General features: G+C 46.3%; 2 protein-coding genes across 9 annotated transcripts in view; both read right to left on the bottom strand.

Moving 5' to 3' along the window:
• Positions 1–16,369, bottom strand: part of RIMBP2 (RIMS binding protein 2) — a 293,903-nt gene extending 277,534 nt beyond the window's left edge. For 3 of the 8 annotated variants that reach the window (XM_083476359.1, XM_083476366.1, XM_083476369.1), the window contains exon 1: positions 15,974–16,368. The gene's annotated coding sequence lies outside the window, so the exon portion shown is untranslated. Of the gene's footprint in view, positions 1–15,973 lie in introns of all 8 variants that reach the window. The other 5 variants (XM_083476367.1, XM_083476368.1, XM_083476371.1 and 2 more) reach the window with 4 other exon arrangements.
• LOC310693947 (craniofacial development protein 2-like) overlaps positions 1–24,235 on the bottom strand; it is a 257,303-nt gene that overhangs the window by 49,671 nt on the left and 183,397 nt on the right. The gene's annotated exons all lie outside the window — the stretch shown is intronic.

The raw sequence follows: 24,235 nt of genomic DNA, 5'->3' as shown, positions 1-24,235 counted from the left end.
AACCAAGAAATATTGTGACATGGATAGTGTAATTTGTGAACTTGGATCCATCATGCAAAAAAAGAAGAAGGTAAAGTAAAGTTTTGATCCACCATCTTGATTCATAAAGGTGTCCAGCATGCAAACACCAACAAAGACTGCCACCCCGACCTCAGGAACCCTCATGTCAAGTTTGGTGACAATATCTCAAGAGCCAACCAAAACAACACCAAAAAATGGACAAAGGTGACATTTTGGTCCACCATCTTGATTCAAAACAGCAGCTGATATCCAATGGTCAACAAAGATCACCAACCCCTGGCCTGGGAACCCTTGTGCCATGTTTGGCAAAGACGTTATCTTGAGAGGTGGCCAAGCCTACAGACAACAAACCAATGGACAAGTGGACAAGCCATTTTCCAGAACGCATAGTAGATATGTAGACTTTTCCCATCCTCTTTGTGCAGGTTTTGGGGTCCTTTGACTGTATACCAAACGAAAGTGCAAGCTGCAGATCCATCTTGGAAAACAAACTGGTTGATTGTGCTATGGCGTTGACTTAGTCAGAAGCAATGAAGAAAACTGTGAAGGTGGTAGGTATTCACACACCATGGGTGTGTTGAGTCTCAGTGGCGGATAAACCAGGTTAACAGGATAAGAACTAAAGATAGCAAGGATGCAACAGAGATAAGGTAATCTACATAAAGCTTATTCATGAAAATGAAGCCAGCCAACTGATTAAACATTTTTTTTAAAAAAATCAATGATTTAACTAAGAGATAAACTGCAAAGGCTGGTCTCTGACACCTGTCTGATGACCAAAAGTCGTGGCATCATCTTCATTCCCAAAGAATGACCCCGAATGGATATAAATACCATTTTCTTGACACTGTCAACACTGTCAACGTGCCAAATCCCTTCTTTAGATTTTCACGGCAGGCATCTTCCCATGCAGATCAGGCAGTAGTAGAAAGCATTTGGGTGGCTTCTGTAAGAATTAGATGGGCATCTGGCTGAATCCAGTACAGACCAGGGGTTTCCCCTCAGCCTTGCTGGACCTTTGCCTTCCATGCCCCACAGCTTCTCACATGGGGAGGTGGAAGTGAAGATGCCATCATTCGCTCCCTAAGCAAGGGGGCAGCTTAGGAGTCCAAGCCATGCCAGGCAACTGTTTCACATGTCGCAGGTACGGCAAAACTAGAATCCCCTCCCCCACATTTTAAAAATGAAATGTTAGCTTTCTCTTTAGGGCTCCTCCTAAACAGCTGGGGGGGTTTCTGCCATCCCCAGGAGAATATTTGCTGAAACCGCCTTTCCAATTTTGCAGCAGGGTACAACTGTAGATCCAATTCTAATTTTGTTTAATGTTGTTTTAATATAATCCCAGCATGTCCGCATTCTCAGTGACATCTGTGCTTCCTTGGTCATGTCTGCAAAATGGAAGATGGCAGGATCCCCAAGAACGTGCTCTACGAGGAGCTTTGGCAGACCAACTCTGCATTACAAAAATGTCTGCAAACAAGACATGAAGGCTGGCAATATTCACTCCGCCATGTGGGAATCCTTTGTAGACAACCATAGTGCCAGGAGACAGTCAGTCAAGTCATGCATCCATAGCAGTGACCAGAAGACGAGTGGCCGCAGGGAGGAGTGCAGAGAAAATAAACGCCATGGCACAACTGCAGCGGCACAACCGGAATCCTTCCTCTGCCACAACTGCAACAAAACATGTCTCTCCTGTACAGTGGTTTACGAACTTAATCCGTTCTGAAAGTCCATTCCTAAACCAAAGCATTCTTAAACCAAGGTGTGCTTTCCCATAGCAGCGGGGGACTCAATTTACAAATGGAACACACTCAATATGTTCTGCTTCCAAGGCAAAGTTCACAAACCAAAACACCTACTTCCGGGTTTCCAGCGTTCTTAATCCAAGTTGTTCATAAACTAAGCTGTTCTTAAACCAAGGTGCCACTGTATTGCTCTCTACAGTCATAGCAGGCACGGTAACTCTCCAATTGTTTCACTTCATCCCCAAAGCGCACTCCCGCATTGCCTCCCGAGACAGATGGAAGCCAGCAACAATAACGGAACGAAGCAATGGGTTTGGGTCTGCCCTCTTTCCAGACCCGTTCTCTTAGCCCATTGCTGCCTTCATCCAGCAACGTGAATGAGGGCCTCTTAAGACTGGTGTTAAATTGCTGGCGTATTCTGCAACCTGTTCTCAGAACCGCAGTAGTGCATTTGTGGCGGATTCATTCTGCTTTAGATTGCTCTGTGATGCTTTCCCGACGTTACTGCTATCCAGAGGAGCCATAGTGCCACTGCAGCAGGACAAGAATAAGCCAGAAAATATATGGTATAAATAGGGATTTCAGCAGGAAGTTAAGAATATGCACGGGTTAGAAATGAAGCCAGAACATTTGCAGGTGCCGGTAGCACTGAAAGTAGGATAGCGTGTAACTGGTGTGATAGCATCTTGAGTAAAGGTAAAGATAAAGGAACCCCTGACCATTAGGTCCAGTCATGGCCGACTCTGGGGTTGCGGTGCTCACCTCACTTTATTGGCCAAGGGAGCCGGCGTACAGCTTCCGGGTCATGTGGCCAGCATGACTAAGCCGCTTCTGGCGAACCAGAGCAGCGCACGGAAACACCATTTACCTTCCCGCCGGAGAGGTACCTATTTATCTACTTGCACTTTGATGTGCTTTCGAACTGCTAGGTTGGCAGGAGCAGGGACCGAGCAATGGGAGCTCACCCCGTCGCGGGGATTCGAACCGCCGACCTTCTGATCAGCAAATCCTAGGCTCTGTGGTTTAACCCACAGCACCACCCGCGTCCCTAGCATCTTGAGTACAAACCCTCAATAAAAGGATACCAGGATGCCTAGTAAGAAAGTTTATTTCAACACTGAGCTGGAAGTTCTCAGGAGAGGGCTTCACCTTCCTCCACACACCAGGTTTATTTGGCAGCCCCCAAATCCCGTTTTACCACCCACAAGTAGTGCAGAGAATTTGAGGGAGCCATTTTGTTCAGCCCTAACCATGTGTCCTCCAGCAGAGGAAGGTGCGTTCGTCTTCCCTAGCTGGAGGTCTTCTGCTGGGGGTTTTCCAACTCTGGAGTCACACTTGCACCACCCATTTAAAGCCCTCTTATGACACTTTAACAGTCATCCTGGGAACTCTAGTTTGTTAAGGGTGCTGGGAGATCCTTAAAACTACAGTTCCAGGGATTATTTGGGAGAAGCTATATGCTTTAGACGTGTGAATGTGGTCTTTATAGCTATACCTGTAGCCATCTATAGATAGCAATGAGCTTTCTTCACATTGAAAGGTAAAAGGTAAAGGACCCCTGGATGGTTAAGTTCAGTCAAAGGTGACTATGGGGTTGCGGTGCTCATTTTGCTTTCAGACCAAGGGAGCCGGTGTTTGTCCACAGACAGCTTTCCGGGTCATGTGGCCAACATGACTAAATCACTTCTGGTGCAAAGGAACACCGTGACGGAAACCAAAGCGCACGGAAACGTCGTTTACCTTCCCGCTGCAGCAGTACCTACTTATCTACTCACACTGGTGTGCTTTCGAACTGCTAGGTTGGCAGGAGCTGAGACAAAACAAGGGGAGCTCACCCCGTCACAGAGATTTGAACCGCTGACCTTCTGATCAGCAAGCCCAAGAGGCTCGGTGGTTTAGACCACAGCGCCACCTGCGTCCCTTGCTTGTCCTTTAGCTCTTTATAAAGGACATAAAGAGCAACAACATTTCAGTCATGGTTTTGTACCGAAATCAGCCTAACGCCACCAGCTCACCTTTTACTCAACTGTCACCTGGCAGCAGCCATTCCATCAGGGAGGAATGGAAAGCAGTCAGGTAGGCACCTCCTACCTCTGCACATCAGCTGCTCACCAGAGGAACTACTGCTTAAGAATTGGTGTCTGAGTTTGCTTTTTTCCTCTTCCCTCCTTGTCCCTTTCCCCTTGTGGGACACTTGTTTATTTATTTTAGGTTAGAAGCCTGCATACAGAGACTGTCTTGTTTTTTGTTTTGTTTTTAAAGATATTTATTAAAGTTTTTAAAACATAACAATAAAAATGAAAAGTAAAAAACAAAATACAAAATACAACATAAAAACAATTAAAAAACAAACAATTTTCCATAACGTATCTTCCTTACGCATATTTCCCCAGACCTCCTCATACTTCCCTTCTTTGTATTCCACTTCAATTTGTTAGTTCAGCAAATCCTTGCCATTAAGCTTTTACCCATTTGTAAACTTTTTTTCTTTTGTATCTGCATTACAGCTGGAAACCCCTTAGTTTCTTTCCAACATTCTTCTAACATTCATCAATTTTGCAATATTTCTGTAACAGATAGGTAGCCGTGTTGGTCTGCCATAGTCAAAATAAAAAAAATTCCTTCCAGTAGCACCTTAAAGACCAACTAAGTTAGTTCTTGGTATGAGCTTTCGTGTGCATGCACACAAAAGCTCATACCAAGAACTAACTTAGTTGGTCTTTAAGGTGCTACTGGAAGGAATTTTTTTATTTTGAATATTTCTGTAAATAGTCTTTAAATTTCTTCCAGTCTTCTTTCACCAACTCTTCTCCCTGGTCTCGGATTCTGCCAGTCATTTCTGCCAATTCCATGTAGTCAATCACCTTCATCTCAGAGACTGTCTTGTTTTAGCTGATTGCATGTAACCCACGCTTCAAGGCTTTTTGGCTGGAGAGCAGGGTACAAATACTTCAAATAAACAAATACGGCCTTCCACTTGGAAAGCCCTACCAATACAAAGCCTTTGCAAGTAATCAAGTGTAATGCAATGCCCTCTCAGGGCTGCCAAGTCCACAGCATGGAAGTCAAGGTATTGCAGCTTATCGGTTAATCAAAGTGTCATGTGTTAGCTCTTCCTGGGCTGCAAAGCTTTGCGTTCTCTCACAACACTGACCCACATCCTTACAGGTCAGGGAGACCTGGTTTCCCCCCCCCCCCTCTCCATCTCAAAAGATCACCAACCATCTTAGTGACAAAGGCATTCCTATTTGAGAAAACATTCTGTCCTCTGCTTGCTGCTGCTGCTGCTGCTCACAAGCTAATGTCTCAGTACCCATGTTTGTTTTCTTTCCTGCTTGGGACATATCGACACAATACAAACATGCAAGGTGCTAAGCAAAGCAAGCTGGCGCCAAGACAGGTGTCAATTGAACAAGTCTACCTGCTACAGCCTGGGGAAGGGAAAGTTGCTCTTGCTCAGGATACTGTCGCTTGCAAGCAACATCACTCCTACCCATTCATAATTTTTAGCAAGGGATGCTTGAGGAATTTGGCCTCTGTGTATACAGATTCATTGAATTTAACTTGATCCACACCTTCCAAACTATTGTGCACATTGGAAGATAGTAAGCCCCTGGCTTTCATACTTTCTGAATATTCTGATGCAGTTTGGGGCGCAAAGATACACCAAAATAGGTTTTGCAATCTATTATTATTATTATTATTATTATTATTATTATTATTATTATTATTATTATTATACCCTGCCCATCTGGAGGTATTCTTTGAAATGCATGTTGTCAGAAAATATGGTTATCAACTGGACAAGATTTTCCTGTTGGTTTGTTGTTTCTTTAATGCAGATTTTCAAATGGACTTGTAACTGAACACATATGAAAACCCATCTCATACCCTCCCACATTTCTCTGATGAAAACAGGGACGTCCCATTCCATAATGATAATTTTACTATTTACACACATCTTACTGTGTTGACCCAGCCACTCTGGGCATAAAAAAACATAATAAAATATTAAACATTAAAAAACCCCTTCCCTATACAGGATTGCCTTCAGACAGCTCAAGGGGGGAGATAACTCCATACCCTCCAACATTTCGCCAATGAAAACAAGGACATCCTAAGGAAAACTGGGACATTCTGGGATCAAATCAGAAACCAGGACAGCTCCTCTAAATCAGGGACATCCCTGGAAAATAGGGGCACTTGGAGGGTCTGTATTATGCCCTTACTACCCATGTGGGTCTGATCCAGAAGCTGCATCTCCATGCCATCCATCCAGGAGCAAAACCAGGCTTCATTTCACCCGGGTCAAAGATCCAGTTTGCCACTCCCCAGGCACATTTCCATACATACAAACACAGGCTGGGAGCCTCAGTGTACCCTTCGGGAAGCTTCACCCACAGCAAAATACCCAGTTAGCCACGTGCCCCCCACCCTTGCAGCTGCTGCAATGCATCCATCCTCCATCTTGAGTGGGAGCAAGACCGAAGTGTCTACACATGTACAGCCCTCTATGAAGCCAGGTGTTCCTTCAGGGGAACCTGGGAGTGACAGGATGAGCTGCAGTCTCATTGCTATGGCAGCAGGGATGCCATCCCGCCTACAGGAAGTCTAGGAGGTCTCACAAGAAGCCAGGCAACTCCTGAGAGATTCTGCTGGTTGCAGTACTGGGTGTGGCAAATGTGGGTGGTGGGTGGCCTGGAAGAAGACAGTTTGGGACCTTTCTTTGACCAGAGGAGAAGGCCTCTAGTGCTGAGGCCAAGGGAAGGAGAGATGGAGGAGAAGCCTACACAGAAGCTACGGTATGTGGAAACCTCCCTGCTGCAGCTGAAAGCACTACAACAATGTGGGCTGGAAGTTGACTGAGGGTCCAGCTACAATTTCCAATAAATTCCTCTTTGCCCCATTTTTTATTTTATCCAGGCCTGGGTATTCCCACTTGTGATTTCTGCCAGGGGCGTACTAGTGGGGGGTGGAGGGGACAGGTCGCCCCGGGTACCACTGAGGGGGGAGTAACAAGATGGCCCACTGCCTCCCCCCAGCTGTAGAGTGGCCAAGGGCGCACTCAGTATGGCTGCTGCTCATGCGCGCCATCCATACAAGCATCTGTACGGGCTTCCCCTCACACAGTGACTGTACGGGCTGCCACACGTGTGCAGTCCGTATGGGATGCCACTTGTGCGGAGTCCATACGGACGTCGCACGTGCGCCACTGGGTGGTTTGCTGCACCCCTCGGTGTCCCGCCCCAGGTGCCGGAGAGGGTTCCTCTGCCACTGATTTCTGCCTCAGATTTTACTCATGGGAAGACTCCTGAAAGCCAGTGTTTTCCCTTTTGTTCTAACTATAGTCAATAGTCTTCTTGTTGCCTTCACCTTCAGCTTCGCCCACCCATGCAGCGCTGGATTTAGGGTAGAGCAGGCAATTCTCCCACACAGGGCACCGAGCTGAGAGGGTGCAATACTGTACTGAGAAGCTCCAACACTGGAGATCCACATGGGGGTGCCAAATTTTGGGCTCAGTCAGGGCAGCCATATTGGCAAAGATTACCAGGGTCCGCCCCTGAACCATGGCAGAGAGTCAAGAGAATCAGAAAACCAGGTAATCAGACAATCATTTGACATATACAAAAGGACATATTAGAGTGGTACCTCAGGTTACATACATTTCAGGTTACAGACTCCGCTAACCCAGAAATAGCACCTGGGGTTAAGAACTTTGCTTCAGGATGAGAACAGAAATCGCTTGGTGGCGGCGCGGCAGCAGCGGGAGGCCCCATTAGCTAAAGTGGTGCTTCAGGTTAAGAACAGTTTCAGGTTAAGAACGGACCTCCAGAATGAATTAAGTATGTAACCAGAGGTACCACTGTATTTAATACTTACTATTAAAGACAGAAAATAAAGATGTGATTGGAACTACCACAACCAATAAAAAGAAACAAGTGGGAGCATCACATTTTGCACGTATATCGTTTGATCACAATTCTTGTATGAGAGCACTAAACACGGAAATGTAAGGCAAAACATTTTTTTTTAAAAAGTATGCTCAGAAAACCAGAAGTGTGCTGCTCAAAGCTGAAGAAACAACTGGAAAGGGGGTAGGCAGGGAGGAGAGGGAAGGAAGGAAGACTGCAGCTCCCAGGAAAGCACACGAAATCCCGCGTCAGGGGCTATTTTAGGACAGGTTCGGAAGAGGGACAAATTTTTCTTTGGGTTTTCTGCTGATTTACGTTTGTTAGAATTCAGCCACCTGAGGCTGAGAGGAAGGAGAGCAACTCAAAGTTGGGAAAGTGTTTGAGCTTAGAAGTCCCCTGGCTCAAATATTATTCACTACAGCCATGAACTCATACTACTCAGGACAAATGAGAAGGGCTCTTGATGCGTTAGGAAGTTAGGAATGAAGAATGGGAATGGAAAGAGGAATGGAACCCATTGATGGATTATCTATCAAAGTATCACTCATACATGAAGTTGCAGGCAGAATTTGAAATACAAGCAGTGGATTACTGAAAGATCAAATGATAGTGAAGTTCAGATAATAAAAACATATGTATTGTAAAAGGTAAAGGTAAAGGGACCCCTGACCATTAGGTCCAGTCATGGACGACTCTGGGGTTGCGGCACTCATCTCGCTTTATTGGCCAAGGGAGCCGGCGTACAGCTTCCGGGTCATGTGGCCAGCATGACTAAGCCACTTCTGGCAAACCAGAGCAGCGCACGGAAATGCCGTTTACCTTCCTGCTGGAGCGGTACCTATTTATCTACTTGCACTTTGACATGTTTCAAACTGCTAGGTTGAAAGGAGCAGGGACCGAGCAACGGGAGCTCACCCCGTCGCAGGGATTCAAACCGCCGATCTTCTGATCGGCAAGTCCTAGGCTCTGTGGTTTAAGCCACAGCGCCACCCATGTCCCTATGTGTTGTAAAATAGCTAATAAAAAGAAGTAAAAAAAAAAATCAGGAAAGCAGGGTTGGGAAGTCAAGAAAAAATTCATGTTGAAATTCTTCTTTTGTATATTATGATGAATGTTTTGGAATATTTTTGGAGATTTGATAAAAATGATATACCGTATTTTTCACACCATCGGACACGCTTTTTCCCTCCTAAAAAGCACGGGAAAATGTCTGTGCGTCCTATGGAGCGAATGCAGGGGGGAGGCAGGCGGGAAAAGCCCCCAAGAGCCGCACACAAGCTCTGTGCGCTCTTGCAGGCTTTTCCACAGAAGGGAGAAGGGACTCACTGGCCGCATCAGATTTTTTTTCTTGATTTCCCCCACTAAAAACTGGGTGCGCCCTATGGTGCGAAAAATACGGTATATAGGAAGAGTGGTGTTTGGGAGGGATGATTCAGCCTTCTTCTACCCATTTGTTGCCTCGGAAAGGTTTGGGGAGAAAAACAGTCAAAAGGGGAAGGGGTCAAGCAGCCCTTCTCCTCTGGCATTCTTCTGCTAAAACTGGCAGTCTCTTGCAGCTGCTTTTCAGCAAATGCAAGAAGCCAGCAGGGGACTGTTCACACATCTACAATTGTGTAACATCTACATTTCTGGCTCTTGCCAGCTGGCTGTAGGCAAGGCTCTCATCTCTCAACCTTTGCTCTCTGTCAACTGCAGGATGGGTATAGTAACGCTGAACTGCCTTCCAGCATTACCAAGCTGCTTTGCGGAAAGCACAAAGCACCTTGAAAACTTGGGTACATCCATACCATACATTTAAAGCACACACTCCCTGAAAGAATCCTAGAAACTGCACTCTACCCATCACAGAGCTACTGTTCTGCACGCACCTAGCAAGCTACAGTTCCCAAGATTCTTTGGGAACTTTAAATGTATTGTGTGGATGTGAAACATAAATCCCAGGCCGTATTAACATCCCTGGCCAATTTTGAGAGAAGTTACTCACTAAAATGAGGGACGCGGGTGGCACTGTGGGTTAAACCCCAGAGCCTAGGACTGTCCGATCAGAAGGTTGGCAGTTCGAATCCCCGCGACGGGGTGAGCTCCCGTTGCTCGGTCCCAGCTCCTGCCAACCTAGCAGTTCGAAAGCACGTCAAAGTGCAAGTAGATAAATAGGTACCGCTCTGGCGGGAAGGTAAATGGTGTTTCCGTTTGCTGCTCTGGTTCACCAGAAGCGGCTTAGTCATGCTGGCCACATGACCCAGAAGCTGTAAGCCGGCTCCCTTGGCCAATAAAGTGTGATGAGCGCCACAACCCCACAACTGGACCTCATGGTCAGGGGTCCCCCTTTACTTTTACCTTTACTCACTAAAATGGCCTGCCAGCATATAGTTTGGCCACAGATACCATTTCCTGCACAACTCTTCAGGCCCTAGTTCAGTGGTTCTCAAACTTTGTTCTCTGGGCCACACTTCTGGAATAAAAATTTGCTCGCGGCACACCAAATCTTTTCTTGGTAAGAAATACATTGGAAAACAGAAAGAAAGAACTCCTAGCAGTGCTTGATTTGTAACATAGAACACAACTACTTTATAATATGATCATGGGACATCCAGAAAGTATAAACCAATGCAGTTACATAATAACACAAATCATTCCCAAATATAATATTGGTGGTTCTTGAATCTTCCCACCACTCATGCCAAACTCTCCTGCCACACCAGACCCTTTGGGAACCACTCCTCTAGGTTGTTAACTTGGAGAAGGTGGGCATGCAGCCTCTCTCATGGAGCCGGGCTTGGGGACGTCTAGCTGCAGGCCCCCTCACTGGAAATAACACACACTGTTTTTAATTCAGTCGCTGAAAGGTATCCCAAGCCTCAAATATTCTGTATTCTGTACAGTACTGCATATGGGATGAATCCAGCTAATTCACATTGCTATTGCACAACAGAACATGTCTCCTATTCCTTTACTTGTGCACCTTCCAAACTGCCCCCAAATTTGCTGCAGAGTGTTGCAGAAATCCCAGAGCGAATCTGGGGACTGCATTCACTTGCAGCGGGAGAAAAGGAAAAGGGATTTCTGTTACATGAGCAGAAAGCATTCTCCTTGCACAACAACCCTGTATGGTTAAGTATAGGAGAAGAGAGAATTCTAAAGTAACTTCGGCTAACATGACTTCCCTCTCCCGCCACAAAATATTCCCACTCATTGATGCTGCTGGAATAAGTGTGTTGGTGTTTTGAACAGGGAGAATAGAATGTTTTTTACTGGTTGACATTCAAGATTCAACTTTATAATTTGTCACAGAGGGAAGCTTCTGTGTCAGATTATAAAGTGAAATGTGAAATGTGACTGTGCTCAACATCAAAAATATCAGGTGCAAATTCTAAAATTCTGCTATGATTTGAACTGGTGCAAGAAGGGACTACAGTTCTTAGACAGTGCTACAATAATTATTAACAACAACAATGATAATAATAATAGTAACAATAGTAAACCAGGTCTTCCTCCAACTTGCTAAGTGTGGTATATGCTTTATGTGTTACCATTTACCTTTACAACAAGGTTGGTTAGGTTGAGAAATGGGAGAAATGGGAGAGTCACCCATGAGCACACCATTGAGCAAAGCATTCAAGTCCCACACTGTCTTCTGCTGCAGCCAATCCAAGGGCCATAGCTCAGTGGTACAGCACCCGCTCTGCATGCAGAAGGTCACAGGTTCCATCCCCAGCATCTCCAGGTAGGGCTGGGAGAGATGCGTGCCTGAAATCCTGAAGAGCCACAGCTGCTCGGTGTAGACAACATTGAGCCAGGTAATGGGCAAAAGATCTGGCTTGGTATAAGGCAAGTTGTTGTTGAGTTCAAACTCCGCCAGCCCCAGCCACACGGACAGTGGTCAGGAATGAGAGAGTTACAGTCCAAAATTTTCTGGAGGACATCATGTTGCCTACGCCTGTGCTCTGTCACAGGGAAATTATTTGCCTACCATGCCAACCCTAAAGTAGCTGGGCAGCTCTGCATCTCCTTCATCATCAACCTCATTCAAAGAATGAAATGCTAAGAGCTGTTGACAACAAGGACTCTTCACATTTATCACTTGGTAATTCCTGCATTGCGTGGACTAGCTACGGTTTAAGCTCCATGAATGGGTCTTCCTTATAATTCTTTCTTCACCTCCCACAAAGCATGACACCAAGGAAATATGGTTCACACATGCACACAATCATCTGGTGCCGTGCGGCATCTAGCAGGGATTTGTAGGCATGAATGAGGCATCAGAGATTAAAAGCTGGCTATGGAGCTCCCATGATTGCCTCAAACAAAGCTTTTCCTACAGAGGCCATCATCATATGTTCATTCAGCCACAATTCAATCACAACTCATGAGCAATGGGAAACCGAGCAATATCCATGCATGTGTGAATCAGGAAGGATGAGTTTACCTATTTTTACAGGAAGCTCCTTCTCCACCATTTATCATGAAGCCTCCTTCTCTTCTCTTCTCTGGCATGGTGCTCCTGTGCTTCTTAAGGTGGATCGTATATATATATATATATATATATATATATATATATATATATTCCTCGCCTGCTACTCAGTCCGTATTTAGCTTTCTATATTATCGATCACAGCCTTAACACTTCCTTTCTGTGGCCACTTGATGCAGTTAGTAAAACATTGAGATTAATAGCTTTGCTTTTTAAAAAAAAAAACAGCAGCAGCAGCAAATAACATTAGGAGGCTGCTCTAAGGACCTGTCCCTCTTTCTGCCAGATGCAGTCAGAATCCACACTTGGAAAGAAAAAGGTTTCCAATCACACCTTAGGAGAGAGCGTTCTGAACGGGGCCTCATGCAATCAGGAAGGCTGCTGGATTTGATTTGATTTTTCTCAGGGAAGCATGGGGATAGCCAGTGCCAGCCCCAAGACATTTTCCTGCCCCAAGTACGAATGGTCCACCACTTCCTCTGCTATGGTCTTTCAAAGGTCTTGCTGCACCATTCAGACACCAATCCCTGTCTTCAACTACTCTTCCCCCCACTTCAATGGTGCTGCCTGAAACAGGCTGCTTCACCCTTCTACATGGGGTGGGAGTGGAAGTCATTCTGCATTCACTTAAAGGTAAAGGTAAAGGGACCCCTGACCATTAGGTCCAGTCGTGGCCGACTCTGGGGTTGCGGCGCTCATCTCGCTTTATTGGCCGAGGGAGCCGGCGTACAGCTTCTGGGTCATGTGGCCAGCATGACTAAGCCACTTCTGGCAAACCAGTGAGCGGAAATGCCCTTTACCTTCCCGCCTGAGCAGTACCTATTTATCTACTTGCACTTCATGCTTTTGAACTGCTAGGTTGGCAGGAGCAGGGACCGAGCAACAGGAGCTCACCCCATCACGGGGATTCAAACCGCCAACCTTCTGATCGGCAAGTCCTAGGCTCTGTGGTTTAACCCACAGCACCACCCGCGTCCCTTCTGCATTCAGTTACTGGTGCCCAAATCGAGGGAACACGCACATCAGCAAACAGACAGTACCAAGCACTACTTTGCTGCTCCCAGCCTACTGTTGCGATGGAGGATGTGTGCATATGGTGGGGTTAAAGCTAGCAGAGAGTTGTGCATGGCCACCAGATGTTTTTAAAGAGGGGGCACCCAGTGCTCAAATTAGACAGGGACAGGTAGAGGGGTGCCCTCACATAAACCACGAGTCCCACTTCCTCCCGATTTCAGCCAAATCATGCCCACTCTAGACACTGCAATAAGTTAGGAACCCAGGCCCAACGTGGATGCAACCAGCAAAAACCTCAATAAAGAATGCCAAGCCCATTAAACCAACTGATTAAATCCAGTTTAGGAAATAATGTTAATAAAATATAACACACACACACACATATACAGTACCAAGCACTTGGCGGTGGACTGCCTCTAAGTCATTCTCAGAACAGATCCATTGAAAATTGAAGGACTGAACTAACTCAGTGGGTCTACTCGGAGTATGGCTTACTCAGATACATGCAAGCCATTGACGGGATGTTGGAATGAAGAAGTAGCACATTTGCTTCTTATTGAACCATCTGGGAGCAAACATGCCATCCCGTTATTTTTTTTCATCTTTGTAAGTAAAAAAGAGAGAGAAGGAAACCCAACAACTTGGAAATTTGCTTTTTATAAATACCAGTGGAAGACAAACATTTAGAGAAATAGTGTAATGTACAGGAGGGGGTCATTCTCTTGCAGCAATGCTCAAACGACTGGGAGAGGCAGGCAGAGAGTTCCCTGTTCCCCCTTAGATCTTGAGTTGTTGTTGTTTTTAAGAAGGAGACAAGGGAATATGATTTGGCTACAACTGGGAGAAGTCAGAGGTTGTGCAATTCACAAAGGTTTTCCTTCAATCTTTCTACCCTATTATTTGCTTTGCAAGCATCCCAGCCATGATGAACCCCATGACTAGGTCAGGAATGTGGACTATATACATTCATGTGAAGGCATTGAGAAGGACCATCACACACGTATCACACAGAGGATTTTGTCGGTCACCCAGTCAACACACACACAATCTCCATGTCAACAAAGACTAGGCAATGTACACAACACCCAGTTTATGTTGCCAATGTGTGCACCACCTCTGACATCACTTAAAGATGGTGCACGTTGCCTCATTTGGCGCGAACTATATCAACCCCTGTTTAAATGCCACCCATGTCTACACATCATTTGAGATCCCTTGTCAAGTCCTTACTCACTCCTTGTTTAAGTTTGCTACACTTGCTTGGTCTGTCCCCTCCTATCCATCTTCCTACATTCTCACCCACAGTATCAAAATTAAGATGGTAGGCTCCTTAGGGCAGAGATCTGTGCTTTTAAAAGAAAAAAGAAAATGCTTATCGCTATGGTTTAAATCCTGCTGACACGTACCTGGGAGTAAGTCCCACTGAATACACAGGGACTGACTTTGGAATAAACACACATAGAATTGAACGGGTAATCACCATACATTGTTGCTGCTATTATTGGGAGGAATCTGTGCTTTTTAAAAAAAAATTGCTCTCTGAAATAGCATGTGCTAAATTATTATTAATATGTCTGGCATTGCACTAGGCAGGAACAGGAGTCCCTGCCAACAGTTTGCTATCTAGAAAATAAGGCACAGCAGGGAAAGGGTTGCAATAGGGATGTGCATCGATGACACTATATACGTAATGAATAAATATAGGCAATTGCTGGTGTTAATGCACATTTGCAATTCAACTTGCTACACACACACACCACACAAGTAGGCAGGCACGGCATTCAAACAGAAACCCACAAGGCCGCAACTGTATATTATAACCTTCCATAAGGGAACAGAAAGAGACACCCTGACCATTTAAACCTGGAACGTGAAGCGTTCCAAACCGCAGCCCACTCAGAACAAGTGCTCTTACACACACACACACACACACACACACACACACCGGATGTGCAAACGGAGAGAGACCAGTGGAAACGCCGAGGCCAATTTCATTAACAGTATCTCAGAGGGAGCCAATAATGATAGTGGCAGCTTTGCAAGACACTCTGGTGTTGATTAGGGAAGCAATCGGATACCATGCAGCTGAACTGTGTTAATGGAAGAAGAGGAGGAGGAAAGGTAGACGGCAAAGTGGAGGTGGGGGGGGGAGAGAGAGAAGAGATACATGGACACAGTAGCTGGCATGGTTACTAACTTTGCCCCACATAGAAGCCATAGAAGCACAGCAAAGCATCATCAGCCACCAGCAGACCCCCGTCTGCCTTGTCTTAAGAGAGAAGGCCAAGATCCTGCCTGGCAGGCGAGAAAGGGTTAACCCTACCCCCAAACCCAACATCAAATAGATTGCAGGGGGGGGCAATGGGGGAATGGAGGGAATGAAGGACAGGATAGAATAATCTAGCAAAAGGGCTTAATCCCTTTTATATATATATATATTCTGCACACAGGATGAGAGATGAACTCTCCTATCTGTTCAAGCAAAACCTTTCCCTCTTCTCTCTTCTCCCTCCCCCCCCCCCCACTCTAGGGAGGACCTGAAGGACATCCAAGCTCCCCCCCCCCATCACATTCCAGCATAATAATAAAGTTTGCTTGCTTGCAGGGAGGGCTTTCTGCACCAACAACGCTGCTATCAAGAGAGGGCCGGGGATGTGTTTTACTCTAAGCCAGTTAAGCAGCCGAAGCTATTTTTAGGAAAGAGAAGGAAAAGTTGGGGAGGGGGGGGGAGGAGAGGAGAGATGAAGAAGAAGAGGAGGAGGAGAATGAGAACGCAGCGACGGCAGCAAAGCTGTCTCGTTCCTTACCTTAGAATTTAGCACTCCTCATAATAAGCCGGAACAGATGTTCGCCACCGGGAACCAGACAGCGATGTGAACAGCAGTAAAACCAGCACGAAAATATTAAGTAAATAAAAAGGAGACCGCAGTCTGGGCTTAGGACTACCGGCTGGTCCTGAGAAGAGGAGGAGGAGGAGGTGGTGGAGGAGGACGAGGCAGCAGCAGCAGCATCAGTGCGCACATTAACTCCGCTTGCGGTCCAGGCTCAAAATGATTCTGTGGCTGTCTGCAGAGAGGCAGGCGATGGGGAGAGCATCATCAGCCATGCAGCAGCTGCCAGAGCCTATGAAACAGCAGTGCTTTGGCGCGCGCATACCGCACACAGAAAAGAGGCACACACGCGCTCTCGCCCTCTCTCTCTCACGCACACACGCGCACACACACTTATGCACGGACACGCGCGCGCGCAAAGATGGCTTTCGCTTCCTTTGCCAGTTTCTCCTTCACCTAAGCGTTTGCCCCCCCGCGCCCCAGAGCAAGCGGGCGCTGATGGAAACTGACCGGAGGTTGAAGGCAAGGCCCCGAGGGCCTGGCTTCCAATGCAGGAGGGTGGAGGAGGGGAAGGAAGGAGGGAGGGAGGGAGGGAGAGAGAGAGAGGCAGCTGTGGATCTTATTTTACCTCCGCGCAAAGGCTATCGCAGGACAGCCTCAGCAGGTCAGCCAAGGCCTGCAAGCAAGTCTGGCCAATGAACTGCGAATTGTAGCTGCAATATTTTCACTCTCTCTCTGTGTGTGTGCATTTGTACCCTATATAAATATATAAAATACAAGCACACACGTATATTCCTTTCAAAGCCTCCCTCCTCCAATGCCCAGTGGAAGCGTCTGAGACTCAAACACAGAAGGGTATTAAAGGCAGATTAGCTGTTGGAATCAACCATTCTGTTTCTCCCCCCACTTTTTTTTTTTAACAGAAGACAACTGCAGCCAACACACACACACAACTTCAGCCCTTCGCTGTGTGATCTGGCAGCTGCCTAGCAACTGGAAGAAGAGCAGTGGAAATAAATATACTGTATACATGCACAGGACTATACCCCAGTCCTTGTGCACCTGTCTTCTTCTTCCCTCATTTGAGTGGATGCTTCTTCGTTTTATAAGTCTCTAATGTATGTTATAAGGACTTTTCCATTTAATAAAAAGCACCCCCTTTCAAAAGGCATTTGCCATCTGTGTGTGTGCGTGTGTGTATGTATGTATGTATGTATGTATGTATGTATGTATAGAGAGAGAGAAAATAAACCCCTGAAGTTAAGAAATGGCTGTATGGAAACACTTTCAATTTAAATAATAAATGGAAACACTTTCAATTTAAATAATAATATGCATCTAATGAGGCACTAAGTTAAAGTCACTTAGCAGTACATTTCCTCCTCTCCAGAAATGTTTTCTCGCCAGCAGGATGTTGTTGTTGTTGCTGCTGCTGTTGTGCAAAAGAATGCAGAAGCAGGTTGCAGGTAACTTGGTTGCGCAATAGATTACACAATCTGTTGCTCCACAAGCCTCCTTTAGCACAACTGTTGCATGGGGTTCCTCTGCTATGCAAGGTCAGAACCTGCTCCTCTGCTGGCTGAAGAGCCCTTGCACCACAGAACAGAGACAGCTGGCTGCATGGCAACACTTGTTAGATTTCTTACCCGCCCTTTCGCCAACAGTTCCTGGGGCAGGGGGTGGGCGGCAAGAACTTATTTATTTGTACAGTGGTACCTTTGGTGGCGCTGTGGGTTAAACCACAGAGCCTAGGACTTGCTGATCAGAAGGTCGGCGGTTCGAATCCCTGCAACGGGGTGAGCTCCCATTGCTCGGTCCCTGCTCCTGTCCACCTAGCAGTTCGAAAGCATGTCAAAGTGCAAGTAGATAAATAGGTACCCCTCCAGCGGGAAGGTAAACGGCGTTTCTGTGCACTGCTCTGGTTCGCCAGAAGTGGCTTAGTCATGCTGGCCACATGACCCGGAAGCCGTACACCAGCTCCCTCGGCCAATAAAGCGAGATGAGCACCGCAACCCCAGAGTCAGTCACGATTGGACCTAATGGTCAGGGGTCCTTTTACCTTTACCTTTTTACCTTGGATTACATATGCTTCTGGTTACAGATTCCGCTAACCCAGAAATAGTACCTCGGGTTAAGAACTTTGCTTCAGGATGAGAACAGAAATCGTGCTCTGGTGGCGCGGCTTCAGCAGGATGCCCCATTAGCTAAAGTGGTGCTTCAGGTTAAGAACAGTTTCAGGTTAAGAACAGACCTCGGGAACAAGTTAAGTACTTAACCCGAGGTACCACTGTACTTCCAAAAATCTCTGTGACTACCGATACCTCCCGCTTGCGGTGTTGTTAGTGCTGTTTTGATTACGTAAGCAATGGCACTCACAGCATGAATATATCTCTCTCTATATTCCTTACCCAAACCTCACCATGAAATCCCATGGTGGGTTACAACAATTAAAAAAAACACTGGTATGAACATCAATTAAAACAAGTCAGTTGGCATCTGTTTGTCTTGGGAGACAATGGAGGAGTGTGCTTTTGGGGGTGAAGTCAAGCTGCTGGAAGTTTGCAGCACCCGCTGTGACTGTAGAGACAAATGCAGGAGAGACATGTTTTGTTGCAGCTGGGACAGAGAATGAGTCTGGTTGTTCTGATGCAGAAGAATTCCCTCTCCTAGCAGAGTGTGCCATTTTAGGGGGTGATTTTTGCAAATTTCTTCAGTGAGAGTCTTAAAAATATGTTTTGGGGTGTGAGGAATTCAAATCTACCTTGGTTCTCAAACTTAATCCGTTCCGGGAGTCTCCAAACCAGGTCAGGGAACAGCGGGATGGCAGCGCTGCGCCTCCCCGCTGTCCCCCAAGCTTGTGGGCTACAGGCTGCTGCCTGCAAGCCTTGCGAGCCTTGCGAGCCCGCGGGAACTGCCCCCGGGCAGGCAAGGCTTGCGGACACCTGCCCGAAGCATGGGGCGTCCTCCGGAGGGCGCCCCATGCTTCGGGCTGCAGGCTGCCACCCGCAAGCCTTGCGAGCCCACGGGAACTCCCCCCGGGCATGCAAGGCTTGTAGACACCTGTCTGAAGCACGGGGCATCCTCTGGAGGGGGAACAAAAACTGAAGATGAATCGAAGTTGTTTGCATTTTATACCCAGAGCAATAGTACCTTGCTTGATGGCAAAATGCAGGCAGGTGTCCCGTCGGAGAGAAAAGACAGCTGCCTCTGGAGCCACAGGAGTTCCATCTGAGACTTCTTCATCAGCTCCTCCACATCACTCGGCTTTTGACCCGTCAGTCCTTCCTGTAAAACCAAACAATTCCCCTTCAATAGTTGTCTTTGTTCAGCTTTTGCTAAATATTTATGTTTCCTTTGCACTTAAAATGAATGGGGTAGAACAATGTAATGATGACATAATTTATGTAATTCATTATATAAATGTACATAGTTACTTATTTAAGACCTGTAATTTTGTCACAGTGGACAGCAAGGTGAAAAACAGTTTTGGGCAGAGGCCGAACTGCAGTGAAACAGAGACAGCACTGCAGGGTAGAACTGAAAACTAGACCTACAGTACTTACATTACTACTTAGGGATATGGATGGCGCTGTGGGTTAAACCACAGAGCCTAGGACTCGCTGATCAGAAGATCGGCGGTTTGCATCCCCTCAACGGGGTGAGCTCCTGTTACTTGGTCCCAGCCCCAGCCAACCTAGCAGTTCGAAAGCATGTCAAAGTGCAAGTAGATAAATAGGTACTGCTCTGGCGGGAAGGTAAATGGTGTTTCCGTGCGCTGCTCTGGTCACCAGAAGCGACAGTCATGCTGGCCACATGACCCGGAAACTTTCTGTGGACAAACATCGGCACCCTCGGCCAGTAAAGAGAGATGAGCGCCGCAACCCTAGAGTCGTTCACGACTGGACTTAACTGTCAGGGGTCATTTACCTTTACCTTTCCATTACTACTTGGGCCCCGCCTCCCACCTTTTCCCAGGTTTCAGCTCTAGGGAGAAGAACTGAAGCTCATTTCAGCTCATTCAGCTCATTAGATTCCAGAGCTTTTATAACAAAAGCATAAACATCCCTCCCCCTTGGTTCATTGCAGTCCCAACAGAAGTATGAGTTTCATATTTACCCTCAAGCACCCAAGCTTATTCCTGAGCTCCTCACACTCAGCTTGAAGCAGGAGAATCTCTAGCCAGTCCTTAAAGTCAGAATAAGACTGGCCAGCAATGTTCTGCATCTTTGGGGTCTGCTTGTGGACCAGGTCCATTTTCTTCTTTGGCCGAGTTTTTTTAGCCGCTGATCTTGATGGCTGCTTGAATGAGGAGGAAGTGGAGGAATATGATGGACTACCAGCTTTCTAAAATAGAAGAGAGCAGGGAATAGAGTTAATTGTTGTTGTTTAGTCATTTAGTCGTGTCCGTCTCTTCGTGACCCCATGGACCAGAGCACGCCAGGCACTCCTGTCTTCCACTGCCTCCCACAGTTTGGTCAAACTCATGCTGGTAGCTTCAAGAACACTATCCAACCATCTCGTCCTCTGTCGTCCCCTTCTCCTTGTGCCCTCCATCTTTCCCAACATCAGGGTCTTTTCCAGGGAGTCTTCTCTTCTCATGAGGTGGCCAGAGTACTGGAGCCTCAGCTTCAGGATCTGTCCTTCCAGTGAGCACTCAGGGCTGATTTCCTTCAGAATGGATAGGTTTGATCTTCTTGCAGTCCATGGGACTCTCAAGAGTCTCCTCCAGCACCATAATTCAAAAGCATCAATTCTTCGGCGATCAGCCTTCTTTATGGTCCAGCTCTCACTTCCATACATCACTACTGGGAAAACCATAGCTTTTACTATACGGACCTTTGTTGGCAAGGTGATGTCTCTGCTTTTTAAGATGCTGTCTAGGTTTGAATCAATATCATTGAGGAGTTTTACCTTGTCCTACATTTACGGGGGAGGATTATGGTTGCTCCCTGCCAGTCCAAGTTGGGGGAAAAGGTGTGCGGGCGTGGCGGCAGTGGCCCCACATCCACATGCCTCTTTCCCCAGCTCGGGCTGGCAGCAGCTCAGGCTGTCCTCTTTATTGCTCTTCAAGATATGGCAACCCTAATTGGGGCAAGTTCTCCCCAACTGATGAGAGAATTCCAGCAGAAATTTAAAATCACAAAGCATGCAGCAAGTTTCACTAAAATAGTCATTTTCAATGTACACATTCCCCTAATGTATGCATTTCCCCCCCTAAGCGTTGGTTGGTTGGAGAACTGCATCACAGAATGTGCATAAGTGCAATTTTCAAAAGATGGCTGTGTTTTCTTTCTGTGTTTCAGAAAGTGCTAATTTGATAGATTCACTTTCAGATGGGAACCAAATCAAATTTCTCTCCCATCCCTAGTATGAGAGGAAAAAGAAATTGCTCTGTTGGTGGGTATATAAAGAGAGAGTAAATGTGTGCATATTGATTAGGTCATTTTAAAAGCATTCAATTTTTAATTTCCATTTCCATTTTATTCTGTGTCTCTTTTTCATTTAGCTGATGATTTTACATATTAATAATGGTATCAGACAGTATTTCATCAGCCTACAATTTTTCTATGTATTCTCTGTGTGTGTACGCGCACACACATGCATATACATAAATACACATACATAAAGCCTGCTGCCACTACACGGGAGATGTAAAACAAACTGGCCCAGCCCCATAGCTTGACCAATTGAAGTTAGGGGCGGCTAGGAGCTAGGTAGAGTCATACACCTAAAAAAATTGCTCTATAAGACTCACTTTTTCCCTCCTAAAAAGTAAGGGGAAATGTGTGTGCGTCTTATGGAGCGAATGCAGGCTGCGCAGCTATCCCAGAAGCCAGAACAGCAAGAGGGATTGCTGCTTTCACTGTGCAGCGATCCCTCTTGCTGTTCTGGCTTCTGAGATTCAGAATATTTTTTTTCTTGTTTTCCTCCTCCAAAAACTAGGTGCGTCTTGTGGTCTGGTGCGCCTCATAGAGCGAAAAATACGGTACTTGAAATGTTCGGTTTTTGCTTCTCAGAAGTATGTAAAGGCAAGAATTGGGCGGGGGGAGCCCCAGCACGCTCTGGCTGAAAAAAAAGCTCCAAATGTTACACTACGTTAAGGTCTCTTAGTGGCATATTTGTTACACTGGCAAAAATGCTTTGTGCCAACAGGACCTTGCTGAGCAAGAGAATGCATAAGCAGCTACAGTGGTACCTCTGGTTAAGAACTTAATTGGTTCCAGAGGTCCGTTCTTAACCTGTTCTTAACCTTGAAGGGGGAGAGGACAGGTTACCCCACCTAGGCCTATGTAGTCCCCCCCCCCCAACTAGGCCCCAAGAGTTTTCAAATTTCTTTCTTTGAGGACGCAAACCTAAAATGCATTAGCTTTGCTGTATAACAAAAAGTAGCTGAGAGTGGTAAACCAAGTTACCACTGTAAGGTATTATTTAATGGTACTAAGAGCCATTATAAAATTGGTGAATTAATTGAAAGGTTAAAAATTGCTTAGAAACATAAAGAGTAGGTTCCTATTTAAAAGGTCAGTCTATTGACGCTTATATAGTGGTACCTTGGTTTAAGAACAGCTTTGTTTATGAACAACTTGGATTAAGAACACTGCAAACCTGGAAGTAGGTGTTTGGGTTTGTGAACTTTGCCTTGTTTCGCTTCCTGTTGAGTGTGTTCCATTTGTAAATTCCCCTGCTGCTATGGGAAAGCACATCTTGGTTTAAGAACGCTTTGGTTTAAGAACAGACTTCTGGAGCGGATTAAGTTCGAAAACCAAGGTACAACTGTAGATTGAAATAAGTGTGTTGAATCCAAAGTCTTAACAAAACATCCTTAAACAATGAGAAGGCAACAATCATTTCATTTCCTACACCCTTTATTTTACACCACTGTAAATTGTAAAAAATAAATAATTGGTGTTTGCTATTTAGGTCAATCCGTATAGCTCATTGAGTAGAGCACGAGACCCTTAATCTCAGGGCCGTCCTTTGAGCCCCACATAGAGCAAAAGATTCCTGCAGGGGCTGGACTTGAAGACCCTTGTGGTCCCGTCTAACTCTTCCATGATTTCTGTAATCTAAGGGCATTGCTTTCAAGTGAAATCATTCTCTGCGCACTCAAACACAGCTCAAACACATTCAAAGGTTTTAATAAAAAGTAATCTTTATTCGATAGTTTTCCAGATGAAATACATTGTTTACGAGAGATTTGCATGGGGAAATCTTTTCGATTCCTCAATAATAAGGGGCAGTGGGGTGAGGGAGGCCAGGGCCACATCCACACCATTTCATGTGCTATGAAGCCGCTTTAAACACTCATGGCTTCTTCCCCCAAAGAATCTGGGAGCTGTAGTTTGAAAAGGGTGCAGAGAGTTGTTAGGAGACCCCCTGTTCCCCTCCAAGAGCTACAATTCCCAGAGTTCCCTGGCAAAAAGGGAACTCTACCCCTACCCCTGACGCTAACCCTAACTCTAACCCTAACGCTAACCCTTAACCCTTAACTAGAGCTACAATTCCCAGAGTTCCCTGACAAGAAGGGAATCCTACCCCTACCCCATAACTCTTAACTAGAGCTACAAATCCCAGAGTTCCCTGACAAGAAGGGAACCCTAACCCTAACACTACCCCAGCTCAACCCTACCCCTACCCCTACCCTACCCCTACCCCTACCCCTACCCCTACGCCTACCCTACTCCTAATCCATACCCCTACCCCTACCCTATCCCTACACCTACCCTACTCCTAATCCATACCCCTAAGCCTAAGCCTACCCCTAAGCCTAAGCCTAAGCCTAAACCTAACCCGCCTAACAACTCTCTGTCCCCTTAACCACCTACAGTTCCCAGAATCCCTGAGGGGAAGCCATTCCTGTTCAAAGCGTCTTCATAGCACTTCCAATGGACGGTGCGCCTAAGGTGGCCTAATGTTTCCTCCCTCATTTTCTTCTCTCTCCCCACTGCCCCATCACTTGCAATGCAGCAGATGTCCGCCTGCAGTCTTCCTTCAAGGTTCCTTCTCTCAGGTACGGCCACAGCCTTGTCCATTGTTCGCTCCCAGTATTTCACGTTCATTTCTCCAACGTAAATTGGGACGTCCTGCAGTTCTCTTCATGACTTTGAAGGCTGGACTTGGGGAAAACCTCACCGGCTCCAGACATCCCTGTAAGGCAAAGGCAAACAGGTGAGTGGGATGGCCCCCATCCAACAGCGTCCCCCCAGACTCCTCCTCTGTTTGGCTGCCTGTTAACAA

Source organism: Podarcis liolepis (genome assembly GCF_965112155.1).
Source record: "Podarcis liolepis genome assembly, chromosome: 15".
In the NCBI taxonomy this organism is placed as follows: Eukaryota; Metazoa; Chordata; class Lepidosauria; order Squamata; family Lacertidae; genus Podarcis; species Podarcis liolepis.
Note: the sequence above shows the minus strand (reverse complement) of the source record. Positions and strands in the feature narration are given on the sequence as shown.